Consider the following 11238-nt stretch of genomic DNA (forward strand, 5'->3'; position numbering starts at 1 on the left):
CCCCAGGTTCTGTGGTGAGGGGACAATCTCACCGGTGAGGCACCTCCAGGTGTCCCTGCGCTCTCCACTGGAGGTGTCTCTGGCCAATCGTTGTCATCATCAGGCAGTGGGGGAAGATTGCAGGCCCCCTCTTCGTCTAATGACAACCGCTGCAGACGGTCAGCAAGTTCTTGGAAAAGTCGGGCTGCGACTGCCACAACTTTCCGCTTTTCCGGCGCCATTTTTCCAACTTCACCACGTGGAACGCTGCTCTCTGCCATGTCTGTACTCTCCGGCTCTCCGTGCAGACTGAAGAGGTCGCTGTGCGTGGCGTCTTTTATAGTGGGCTTCTCCAAAATGGCGCTGGGTAGGAAGGACACTGTCGGTGCAGCCCCGACTTCCGGTCCCTCCAGAAATGACTCCTGTATCTCTGAGTTCCCTTTCGGCTGCGACACAGCAACCTGGTGGCCACGCCCAGGGGCGTGGCGCAGTGTGGGCTTTCTTTGCGCGCTTTTCCGGCAGCAGTTCGGCTCCGTCTGTGCCGACCGGACCAAAGGATCGCAGCATGAACTCATTGTGCAGTTTACACATTTCAGTTGTAAATAAATCTTCGACTCCCCATTTACTTTTCTCGTGGCCCCCTTGCATGGTGCACCACGGACACCGCTCCCGTACACAGCAACACGGTTTACAGCACATGAATAAAGTTTGTTTGTTGGGGGGGGAGTACACTTTCACTAGTGGCAACTGTAGTAGGCACACACCCGAATCCTGTACGTGCAATGCCAAAAAGGCTTTGTGGTAGCCCTTGGGGGGTGTATGGTAGTTGGGGTGTTTCGGTAGATGAGGGGTTAATGTTAACCCTATAGTTTGTGACGCCAGGCTGAGGGCTAGTATGCAGAGGTAATTCTCCGGCCTACGATAGGTGCATGCATAAAATCACTGAAGGTCCACAAGGTACTTGAACTTGGATAACTTTACTTAAATGCTTGCGGTACATCCAATGAACAGTAACAGTCTCAGGAATACAGTCTTTATCTAGTGCAATGACTGACAGTTGTTGCGGACCTTGACTTCTCATAAAAGTCTCTGAATGAGGGAAAATTGCGAAGATCCGTCCGGATTTAGGGGATAGATAAGGTCCGGTGATCTTGCAGAGTGTTTAGGGATTGACACACTCACAATTTAGCAGATATCAGCCGTCGTCACAAGGCCTAAACTCACTGATGACAGCAGCGCAGATCCGTCTCCATCAACAGCCCACGAGAAAGAGCAATGGCCGCCGCTCCCTTATATGGGCAGGGCCGTTTTTACTGGTCCAATTAACTGTCACTCACTGTTACAAGTAGTGATGGGAGATAAACGTCACAGGGACCTCCAAAGGTCCTTAAGCATAAAACCAAAGAGTTTACCTGATCACGTAACCCGCAGGTCCTGTTTCGCTATGCATAGGTAATTAACCATTTATATACACTTGTACAATCATATATATATATATATATATATATATATATATATATATATATGTATATATATATATATATTCACAAATCCTAAAGAATTATTAGATAACTAATACCTAAATGAGAGGTGACTAGGGGCGGGCTAGTTAAGAAGAACCCTGACGTCCTAGGGACTCTGGCTATGGGGACTTATATACAAAGGTACCGGATAGGATGCGGTACCGGGACACCACATTTACATACACTATATATTTACGTATATATATATATATATATATATATATATGTGTGTGTGGTAGCTTGAGGGTGCAGGGTGAATAGCGTGTAGCATTAACCCTTAACTGTTGTGACGCCAGGGTGCGGGTTCCTCTGCATATATATATCCTACCGCCACCCATCCCAGGAACAATAGGGAGGAAGAAAGGATTGTCCACAAACGGGATTGTAATAAACGGGAAATAACTTTACTGCAGATTTTATGCAGGATGCAATCAGCAAACAGTCTTTAGAAGAGGACCGGACTTTAGGCTCCTCACAAGTTGGTTGGGACTTTGTAGGGAATAAGCTTTGAGGCTTGCTTTACGCTGTTCCACTGAATTTAGGGGTTTGATTTAGGTTCAGTAGTCACGTAGAATTAGCTGAATTGGAGTTAGGTAGACTGACGGTTATCAAGAAGTTGAAGAGATAAGCTTCAGGCCTAATTAGTCTTGTAGATTTGCACAGAGCTCCACTCGCTGTCATATTCCGGGGGAAAGAGAGCAACGATTGGACACAGCGTCCTTATATCTGAAGGGGCAGGCTCAAAGCTTATTGGTTCCCCAAACCTGTCAGTCCAATCACAATGGATTGTGGTACATCACACGACTAAATCACATGACCCGAAAGGTCCTTAACTTTAGCATAACACATTTACTATGAATCACATGACCTAAGGACCTGTAAGTAACCTTTATATTATTAAATATTCTAAACATATACAATAAAGTGCAAATTTATGAGGCGACAGAGTTATCCCACTAAGAGAATCCTAACAGCACGGAGGAACTCTGACTATGGGGACTTACGACCAAAGTTACAGGACCATGTCTGGTACCAGGACACCACAAACCCCCTTATTTGAGATGAGTCGACCTCAAGGATGGTCCTGAGACAGAGGGACGAAGTGTTGAGAGTACTTAAAGGGGTACTCCGCCCCTAGACATCTTATCCCCTATCCAAAGGATAGGGGATAAGATGTCAGATCGCCAGGGTCCCGCTGCTGTGGACCCCCGGGATTGCCACTTCAGCACCCCGCTGTCATTACTGCACAGAGAGAATTCGCTCTGTGCGTAATGACGGGCGATACAGGGGACGGAGCAGTGTGATGTCATGGCTCCGCCCCTCGTGACATCACGGCCCGCAGCCTTAATACAAGTCTATGGCAGGGGCGTGACGACCGCCATGCCCCCTCCCATAAACTCGTATTGAGGGGGGCGGGCCATGACGTCACGAGGGGCGGAGCCGTGACATAACGTTGCTCCGGCCCCTGTACCGCCCGTCATTACGTGCAGAGCGAACTCGCTCTGTGCAGTAATGACAGCAGGGTGCCGCAGCTGCAATCCAGGGAGTCCCCAGCAGCGGGACCGCGGCGATCTGACATCTTATACCCTATCCTTTGGATAGGGGATAAGATGTCTAGGGGCAGAGTACCCCTTTAAAAAGTCCTAGGCATAATTATAATGTCCATTTGATCAGGCTAGGAGCACATAACAAAAGAGTCCTTGCGCATGATGAATGTCCTTGCAAGCTCCACACATAGAATATATATATTTTTTATATACTTACTAGATTATATTACATTTACTTTAATGTACAAACAAAAGGTACTAGTGAACTCACGAACAGGATTGTATTGTACATGAATGCACGAACAGGATTCCCTGGTTGGAATTAGACATGAAATACATTTTATTATTTATTTACCTTTATTGACTATTTTTACCTTTCTTTTAAATGACTAGAGCTACTAGGAGTATGTATATTAATCTGAGGGTTACTACACACTAGAACATTACAATCTCACTTTACATTTTATTTATACCACGTTAGATTACCTGTTACATACACTGGTGGTGTACTGGCTTGCCTGAGGCTGTCTGACCAATACCTGGCTACTAGGGTCTATTGGCTACATGCTCTTATCCCTAGAACTCTTTCTAGATAACTTTTTCTGTGGTTACCTTACTAGATACGTGCTTTACACTTAGGCTTACAGGAGCGCCTTCTGGCCAGGAAGAGTATCCTGAACACGTAGAAAAGAACAGAGAACAAGTTAGTGTACAAACAGTGGCATGGAACTGAGTAATGACATGTTACAGTCCCTAAAGCTTTGTGTTGAGTTTCTTGAAGTGTGAGATATTTGTTTGGTGTACTGAAATTAGCATGAGGTAAGTACACTAGAGGAATTATGAGATGTACTATGTGTACATGAAATTATTAGGAAGTCAGTCGTGGTATCTTAGGGGTATGTTTCCCTGTAAGGTGCTAGCGAGGGGTAACATGAATGTTACTCCCAGTGAAGCTGGGAGAGCCACCTAAACACAGCTACTATAACACCCTTAAAACTTGTGTACAGAGATTACAATTTCCTGAAAATAACCAATTATAGTGGTTGAATCTTTTGACACACATTTATTGAAGGACATAAAATTTACAGGTGCATTCACCTGGCAGAAGTGCAAATGAGCAACACAAGAAGACAATATATTCATTTAGAGTTATATACACGTAAACAGACACACAAGGATTAGCAAACAGACACACAAGGATCAGCAGTCCACCTGTGCTAAGAGTTCAATAAACACAGCTGCTACCACTTAGCCGGGCACACACTTACGAATCTCATAAGGGCCAGGAGTCTCTTGGCCATAGACCAGGCACAAGCTTGGTGGTTACATGCCAGAACTGGACCTTTCATGACATAGTCCTGCCAGGCACTTTTTTGAACGTTGCAACAGTCTGTGAAAGACAAAACTATACCCAAAAAATGAAGGCAGATTTTTACATGAATCTCTTTCTGACATGCCCCCTCTCCTGATGGAACGCCTGTCCCTTTGCGACTCAGGATGAGATAACATTTGTAAGTGTGGATTGAGACACAATGGGATTCACATTGGCCATAAGGTTAATAGCCGCTGCTTTTGAAGCCATTGGTACAATCGTTGATGCCGGTTGATCCGACCCCACCTCCTTGGTAGGAGTGGGCCGCGGCACTTCCATAGGTGCCTGATGGATAGGCCAAACCTCCTGGCAAGGAGTAGGCCTAGGCACATTGGTTGGTGCCCGCAGCTTAGGCCTCACCTCCTTGGTAGGCCTGGGCCCATTGGAGGGCATGGAGACATCCGATTGATGCTGAAGAAATTCTCTGTTGCTGGACTCGTCATTGGAGGCAATAGAAAATGGCCACTTCGGCCTCAGTCCAAATGGATCCGCCTCCCAGCCATCCGAGGGGAAGTACTTGAACGGGATCTGCGTGGGGTTACTTGGTCTTGTGACTGCTGCAGCCCACTCACCCCCCAGACTTTGGACCGGAGTATACTCGACAATTTCTCCTACTTCAAGGGAGTGGTATTTCTTGTGCAAATAGTCCCTCTGGACGGCCCTCCGGTTCACCAGGATGGTACCCCCGTGCCTGCAATCTATGAGAGTAAAATATCCCCTGGACTTATCAAATTTGGCCACTGTGGTGCGGCGGCGCTCCAACGGCGCCTCCCCCTCTTGGGGACAGTCCCACATCCGGATGTAGAGGGCCTCCAGCTGTTTGATATGTCCTGCTGCTGTTGGACCCTTTCCTCATAGGAGAGACGGACGGACTTAGGGCAATAGAGTTCCCTATGTCGGGCCTTTAATTTCTCCCTAAGTTGAGCCATTTCGGCCTCCCTGCAGGCCTTTTCTCTCTGTGCTGTGGGGATCGGTGGAAGTGGCTTCCTGGGATCAGGGAAAAGAATCTCGTGCATAAACTGAATCAGCTCTGGTTCATCCCCGAACACCCACTTAGGCAGAGGGGGTGAGCATGGTCGTGCACTCGGCAGGGATAGCTGGGGCAGGGGTACTTATGGCTCTGGGCTGGAGGAGGAGGAAAATGTGGCTTCTGCCGGGGTACTCATAGACGACTCCTCCGTCGGGATCTCAGCCCAGGATCCCCATGTCGGTGGTGAGGGGACAGTCTCACCGGTGATGCTGCTCTGGATGTCCCTGGAGATTCCCCTGTCAGGGTGGCTGGCCAGTCATCATCAGGCAATGGTGGTAGATCCCCTCAGTGCTGGAATAGTTGTGCTGCAGCCGCAACAACTTTCCACTGCTCCGGCGCCATCTTTGGACTCCCTCCACATGGAATGCCGCTTTCCGCCATGCCTGTACTCTCCCCTTCCTCGTGCAGATTTTATGTAGGATGCAATCAGCAAACAGTCTTTACAAGAGGACCGAACTTTAGGCTCCTCATAGGTTGGTTGGGAATAAGCTTTGAGGCTTGCTTTACACTGTTCCACTGAATTTAGGAGTTTGGCTTAGGTTCAGTAGTCACGTAGAATTAGCTGAATTGGAGTTAGGTAGACTCACGGTTATCACGAAGTTGAAGAGATAGGCTTCAGGCCTAATTAGTCTTGTATATTTGCACAGAGCTCCGCTCGCTGTCATATCCCAGGGGAAGAGAGCGACGATTGGACACAATGCCCTTATATCTGAAGGGGCAGGCTCAAAGCTTATTGGTTCCCCAAACCTGTCAGTCCTATCACAAAGGATTGTGGTACATCACATAACTAAATCACATGACCTGAAAGGTCCTTAACTTTAGCATAACACATTTACTATGAATCACATGACCTAAGGTCCTGTAAGTAACCTTTATATTATTTAATATTCTAAATATATACAATAAAGTACAGATTTATGAGATGACTGAGGGTTATCCCTAACAGCACAGAGGAACTCTGACTATGGGGACTTACGACCAATGGTACAGGACCATGTCCAGTACCTGGACACTATATATATATATATATATATATATATATATATATAGGCAAAATAGAATGCAGCACACCACTGTTGCAGTCAAAACAAATAGATTTATTCCATAGCGTGCAGAGGACTACGTTTCACCGGTCACACACCGGCTTTATCAAGTGAGGAATAGTGACAAACAGAGGGTATATATGGACCACCTTGGGTCCGCCCACAAGGTCATGTGGTCAATTATGAAAGCATTTGCATACAGTCATGTGATACATATACAAAACAAAAATGCATATCAAAACACAATAAGGCGTAGAAATGATACCCCTGAATCAATTGGCCAGTGTAACAAAGTAAAAGTGCATATATATAAAAAACAACATATGTTAACATAGAAATGTGCATAGGCAATAGCGATCTGTTACATATTGCTTCAAATCCAGATCGCCACTGATTCTTGTAGTGCAAATTCATTGGTGGTGTCAGTGATGCTTGTGATTACCTCAAGGGGATGTGCCATGATGTCCGTAGCGGGCTATGTGATCCGTTCTCCTGGAGAGCGAGAGAGGCGCATAATACGGTCGCACTTCCGGGTTGCGAGCGGGTTCCTGTGTATTGGATGCGCAGCCGCCGCGTCCATGGTAACCGCTTACCCGGATGTTCCTTCTAGTGCGCATGCTCCAGGAAGGTACAGAAGGGCAAAACTAGTTACTCCGTATCCATGCGATGTGCGTCTGCGTGCTGTGATAGTATCCATGGTAACCAGTGTCTCTGACCGGCATTACAGTGCAGGGAGTCGCAACATATAAACAGGGCAAGTAGATAAAAAAAATTCTGGATCATTTCACAGTATCTCAGACAGGTGCACAGGAGTGTGCATAGAGTCTCACTTAGAGAGTGGTTGTAGGGATAGTTAGCAACCGCGTGGTTGCCTCTAGCAACCAGTAGAAGGTGGAAAAAAAGAAAGAAAGATGTTCCGACCAGGGGTAAAGGACCTGCATAGTTCTGTCGGTTTGTCTGGACCGACCACAAATTCCCAAATACGCTCAGTAAAGGATGCTCGGTGTGTCTGGACCGATTCCATTGTCCTGAGTCGGTGTGCATGTACCGATCCATCAGGAGTGATCTGGAGAGAGAGAAATAAAGTCATTAGGAATGTCCCATAATCTCTGCCAAACATTAGAGATTATGGGACATTCCTAAGGACTTTATTTATCTTTTAGCATTTCATTTGGAGCGAGAACATCCTAGAAAACATCTTCTTTGCAGACAGTAATTTTTGAGGCTGTAGCTTTTTCTTGATCCCAGAAAAGGGTCAGAAAAAAATATATGCAAAAATGTTTGGAAAGACTCAAAAAACAATGCAAATATATAAAATAATTAAAAAAAACACTTGGTGGGAATACCCTTAGGGTGCTCTCATCCACTACAGGTCCACGGTGAATTCTTACTACTTAAAGGGGTACTCCAGTGGTTAATTTTTTTGACTATATGGCATCTTCTTTGTAAGTTTAGTTTTTTTGCAATATACATGTGTTATATGTTTTGGCAGCATGTGTGTGTTTTTCTTACCTGTTTGTTGGGCAGGAAGTTCTGTAGTTCAGAGGATTTTCTTTTATTGTCGTCCACCATGTTCTGAATCTCTTGTGGACAAGACGTCAGAGCTTTTTTTTTCTCTCTGTCTGCATGACAGGAATAAGCCACGCCCCCTCATCTCCCCCCTCCCAGAGTTCTGCATGAGAAGCCATAGTACACAGCTCCTTATCTCCCCTCCCCCCCTGCTCTGCTCCTGAGGACACAGGTCTGCACAAGAGAACGGAACACAGAAGATAAATGTAAATGAAGGGAAGGATTACAAGGTGCAGGGGCCGGGGATGTACAGACTGCAGGGGAAGAAATCTCATACTGGATCTCTATATGTGAAGGGGGGGGGGGGGGGGACTCCTGAATGACACATGCTGGGAGTTGTAGGTTGTAGTCCCTGTTATGTGTGTGTATGCTAGTGTTTGCAAACCAGTGTGCCTCCAGCTGTTGCAAAACTGCAACTCCCATCATGCCCTGACAGACTTTGGGCATGCTGGTAGTTGTACATTTGCAACAGCTGGAGGCACCCTGGTTGGGAAACACTGGTGTATGCCCTATAGAGGTGTGGTGAACTACAACCCCCAGGAGACTACAGAGGCAGCATGCTGGTGTTATACCACAGACTGAAGACTCCTGAATGACACATGCTGGGAGTTGTAGTCCCTTTTGTGTGTGTATGACAGTGTATCCCAACCAGGGCTGATTATATTAGAGTGCTGTGTATAAGGGGGCTGACCCGGGAAAATAGTAGGGTGGGTAAAGGGCGGAACAAACAAAAAAAAAAGGAGCCGCCACAAAACCAGCAAGGCATTTGGCATACTGGGATTTGTAGTTTTCAGCACAGCAAAAAACAGGGAATAGAAGCAAAGATAGGAAAACAAAGTGGGGATAAAAAGACAACAAAGAACAGAAATAGAGTAGGCTAAACAACAAGAATAGAAATGAAACAAAACAAATAGGGTAAGTCACAAACAGAAAAACACGTTGACCACCGGAGTACCCCTTTAAAGCATGTTTTCCCACCCCTTTTTTTCTGTTTGCCTTCACATTCAGCTTAAGGCCTGAAAGTCTATATAAGGACTAAGTGACTGGCCAATAATTTATGCCCCAGAAAAGAGGCCCAGTGTACATTCCATGCATGCTCTCTTTTACCTAAAATAATGATTGCCTAGATGTACACAATTGTCCTTTTACATATACAATGTGTTTTTTCTAGAAGCAAACAAAAGATCCTTAGACTTTTCCGGGCACAGTGCCATGTTTTATAAAAGGGAAGGAAAGGCTTTAGTGTGGATTAATTGTGGAATAATGATTGCACAGAAACACACAACATGAAATGATTTACAGAGTTTCACTATCTTGTTTCCATGACAACCTATATGCTAAATGTCATGTGACATACTTCATATATTAACTTCAGCATCCAAGCACAATACGGACATCTGTGTAAATGACGAGTGTTGCTATGACAACACCTTATATAAAAATTTGCTGGCAAATAGGTGTTGATCATTGATCCTCTGCCTTTGTGTGTAAAGAAGAAATAGAAAATGTATATACGAGACAATAAAACAAAGAAGAATGATAAACATGTCTAATACATACACTGATCAGCAGTAACATTAAATCCACTTGCACAAGTCATCAAGCTATGTCAGCTGTATCTGCTGCTAAGAGCTGCACATGCCATGGGAAATCTTTTCGAGTAGCTGACCTGTAGCTCATGGTGGTTGCCAATTTTAGAAAACTGCCTTTTTATTTTTCATCCAAGTGTGAAGGAGATGGGACAGAGCGCCTCAAGTGCCACAGTAAGCACCTCCTGGCTCACCCTCACCTGATGTACAGGGTTGTGTGGAGGAAAAGTTGACCAGTTGCCTATAGCAACCAATCAGATTGCTGCTTTAATTTTTCAGAGGCCTTTTTAAATATAAAAGAAGCAATCTGATTGGTTGCTATGGGCAGGTTTCCTCTGCACAGGTTTTGATAAATCTCCCCCACAGAGCCCTGTACATAAGAAGAGGCTAAGAAGTGAGGATGAGTGAGATAACATGTCAGTCTATGCATGGAGCCCATCTCCTGATTTGGAGCGAGAGCCAAGCTGGGGAGTGAAGTGCATTACCACACACTTAAAGGGGTTATCCAGGATTAGAAAACAGCACCTGAACTGTTTTGTGTGGTATTGCAGCTCAGTTTCATTGAAATGAATGAAGTCAAGTTGTAATACAGAAAACAACCAAACCCCACACCTAGATTGAATTCCAGGTGGGGGTGCAAAACCCCTTTAAAGTGCACCCTCCCTTAAAATCCCAAACTTATAAGGAAACCTAATGGTTAAAAACCCAGCAGCTTTGCCACACTCTTATTGTACATGGACTTCCAACTGAAAGTCTATTAGTGCCCTGTGCCTGCAGTGCTATAGGGCCTCGTTGGTAAGAACACTGCTGATATTAACCCCTTAAGGACCGTTTTTTTTTCCATTTTTTGCATTTTCATTTTTTGCTCTTTGCCTTTAAAAATCATAACTCTTTCAATTTTGCACCTAAAAATCCATATGAGGGCTTATTTTTTGCGCCATCAGTTCTACTTTGTATTGATGTCAGTCATTTTGCCCAAAATCTACGGTGAAACGGAAAAAAAATCATTGTGAGACAAAATTGAAAAAAAAAACCGCCGTTTTGTAACTTTTGGGGGCTTCCGTTTCTACGTAGTACATTTTTCGGTAAAAATGACACATGATATTTATTCTGTAGGTCCATACGGTTAAAATGATACCCTACTTATATAGGTTTGATTTTGTCGTACTTCTGGAAAAAATCATAACTTCATGCAGGAAAATTAATACGTTTAAAATTGTCATTTCTGACCCCTATAACTTTTTTATTTTTCCGCGTATGGGGTGGTATGAGGGCTCATTTTTTGCACCGTAATCTGAAGTTTTTAACGGTACCATTTTTGTATTGATAGGACCAAAAATGCTTTAATTGGCGCACGCCATTGACTGTGTGGTTTAATTAACGATATATTTTTATAATTCAGACATTTCCGCACGTGGCGATACCATATATGTTTATTTTTATTTACACTGTGTTTTTTTTAATGGGAAAAGGGGGGTGATTCAAACTTTTAATAGGGAAGGAGTTAAATTACCTTTATTCACTTTTTTTCCACTTTTTTTTTTTTTGCAGTACTATAGGTCCCATAGGGACCTATAACACTGCAC

At 44.7% G+C, this 11238-nt stretch overlaps 1 long non-coding RNA gene across 1 annotated transcript in view; it reads right to left on the reverse strand.

Annotated features, from left to right (window-relative positions):
- The window catches only part of LOC130356504 (uncharacterized), a 30993-nt gene extending 20691 nt beyond the window's left edge, over nt 1–10302 (reverse strand). The window contains exon 1 of the long non-coding RNA XR_008888900.1: nt 9624–10302. This is a non-coding gene — a long non-coding RNA (uncharacterized LOC130356504). The remainder of the gene's footprint in view (nt 1–9623) is intronic.
- Between the last annotated feature and the right edge of the window lie 936 nt (nt 10303–11238).

The sequence above is a fragment of the Hyla sarda genome, chromosome 2 (genome assembly GCF_029499605.1).
Source record: "Hyla sarda isolate aHylSar1 chromosome 2, aHylSar1.hap1, whole genome shotgun sequence".
NCBI lineage: Eukaryota > Metazoa > Chordata > Amphibia > Anura > Hylidae > Hyla > Hyla sarda.